This window comes from Bison bison, unplaced genomic scaffold (genome assembly GCF_000754665.1).
Source record: "Bison bison bison isolate TAMUID 2011002044 unplaced genomic scaffold, Bison_UMD1.0 scf7180017864034, whole genome shotgun sequence".
In the NCBI taxonomy this organism is placed as follows: domain Eukaryota; kingdom Metazoa; phylum Chordata; class Mammalia; order Artiodactyla; family Bovidae; genus Bison; species Bison bison.
In genome coordinates, this window is record NW_011494606.1 from 3,063,964 (window position 1) to 3,066,724 (window position 2,761).

Below are 2,761 nucleotides of genomic sequence, written 5' to 3' on the forward strand. Positions count from 1 at the left end.
GAGGCTCCAGAGGGAGGGGATATATGTATACCTGTGGCTGATTCATGTTGAGGTTTGACAGAAAACAACAAAATTCTGTAAAGCAATTATCCTTCAATTAAAAAAAAAAATGTCGCTGTCAAGAAAGGTCCTCTTACAACTCTAAAGTACATGTCCATCACCGAAAGAGCCTCTGCAGAGATGCTGTGCCTGCCCTCAAAGGCATGACAGCTGAACTGGGGACAGCAAATATCTGAAAAGAAACAACCAGCAGGGCAAAGTGGAAGGGTCTGGCTGTCCAGTTATGGGGGCTACCCAGGGACCTGGAGCAAAGACGGAGGACATTAGCCTCCCCAAGGCACGGTTCACGAGTTTCTCGTGCTACTCTGGCCAGAAGTGGGGCGGAGGCAGTGGCTTACCTGGGAGAAAGCCACAGCAAATGGCGCACGGCAGGGGTGCCGGTGTTAGAGAGCCCACGCCGCCTCCACCCCCACCACACTTCACTGTGTGGACAGAGGACGCACCGAGTGCCTCCTGGAGCCGGACACTGCGGGCAGTGCTGGGAGTCCCGTGGGAAACCGCAGTACCCGGAGCTTCCCTTCAGGGCGCTAAGACGGACAAGTCAAGGCTGGGCCACCGTGTCCTCACCTGCAGAGAGGGGCATCTGCTGGGAAGACAGAACGGAATAATACGTGCTTGGGTTGGTGCCCACGGCCCTAGGTAGCGAAAGCTCAGTGTAGGCAGCTGCAATGATTAAGAAAAGCCATGAAATATCATGATATCACTTATATGTGGATTCTAAAAAAAGGATACAAGTGAACTCATTTACAAAACAGAAATAGATTCACAAACAAAAAACGAATTTATGCTTACCAAAGGGGAAAGCAGGGGGAGGGATAAATTAGGAGTTTGGGATTAATATATACACACTTTTATATATAAAATAGTTAACCAACAAGGACCTATTACATAGTGCAGAGAACTATACTCAATGTTTTGTAATAACCTATAGGGAAAATAATATGTGTGTGTGTATCTCAATCACCTTGCGTACACCTGAAGATAACACAACGTTGTAAAACAACTAGAACCCCCAAATTTCTTCTATGTGTCCTTTTGTTCCCTCACTGGTGACTCCTTCAAACATTGGGTTAATGCCCATCCCTGCCTAGGGGGAAAAAACGCAGATTCCTGCTTTTGTAAAAGAGCGTTCTCCTTGAGAAACAGCTGATGTAGTTTTACGCCCTGATTCTGTTTCGTTAACACTTTAGTGGGGGACATACTGTGTTTGATTCAACCAGAGGAATGAAAGTCTAATTGCGAAATTTTAGGCATCAGTCAAGCTAACTGCGGACACCTGGCCCAGTTGGAGGTGCTTCACTGATGCTGTTGAAACCATAACTTTTAGGAACTGGCCCCAGCCTCTTCTCCTCCCCTCCCCTCCTCTCTCTTCTGTTCTCCTTCTCTCCTCCGTCTCCTGTCTTTTTCTTGCCTAAACAGCCATCCAAATCCCTGATGACTCAGTGTGATCGAGTTTCCACAGGCAGGTGCACATCTTGTTTAGTCACATCACAAATAAATCACTTGGCCACACATAGTCAGTGCACCAATCTGTTACTTTTCTCTGCTCTTCAGGAACAGACTTCTGAAAAAGCACAAGATGGTTGGGTGAAATGCAAGCGAGGAAAAGAGCAAGGTGGAGTGGGCACAGCCCTTCTGAGCTGGCCATCTAACTTCACGTCTAATCAGAGAGTGAATCAGTTACATCTGCAATTATGTCAACAGCTCAGCATCGTGACTGCTGCCTGGAACCCACAATGGCGAGCTGTGGAAGAAATAGGTTTGGAGTGGAGAGGTGGTGCTTGTGTTTACTGAAAACCTATCGTGTGCTAGGTCCTGTGTTTACTGGATACCTACTATGTGCCAGGCCCTATGCTTGCTTTTGCATCTGTTCTCTTCCAAGGCAGGGATCAGGATCCTGACTGGGGGGCCCTGGTCAGTTTCACCTTTCAGGGTCTTGTTCCTGCAGACTAGAAACATTACACCATTCTCTAATGATTCTGTTTGATATGATGGAAGGGTCTTGGGGTTGGAGAGACCTAGCTCCACCACTGTGGGCAGGTGACCTAACACCTCTGAGTCTCAGTTTCTTTGTCTCTAAATGGGTATGAAGATTGGATCAGATGAAATAACATATTTAAGACATCTCATAAATGGCAGCTAAAAATGATGGTGTTTAATCTCTCCTTCATAACATACAACTTCACCCTCTTAGAGATTTTTATAATGTTTACAGGTTAGGGTGGCAATGCTCCCAGAGCTCCGTGTGCGTACATGTGTTTCTTATAGTTGATTAAAAAAAAAAAAGCAGTCTGAAGGGGAGACAGCTGAGTCTTTTATAGAAAGAAATCTTGGTGCTTTAGAAAATCAGACAAACCTCAATGAAATGCCATTGGGCACTCTGTCAGTGAACCAGGCCTCCCCGTGGCCACACCCTGCATGGTGTCCCTCCACATTGGATCTGGGCTGTGATTTGTTTTGAATAATAAGGCGGAAGTGACACTGGCCTAAGCCTCAGGAATTTCTAGAAGTGTCTGCCTTTGTGTTTCAGGGAGGCCATGAGCCAATATCTAAGAAATTTGGTCTCTGTGATGTAGAGATGTTAGCACAGGTTCACATGCTCCATGGCCAAACAAATGGAAACATTGGAGTTTGGAGCAGACAAATGTTTATTTCAGGGCCATGCTATGAAATGGGTGGTTCATGCTGTGGGTGGCTCACA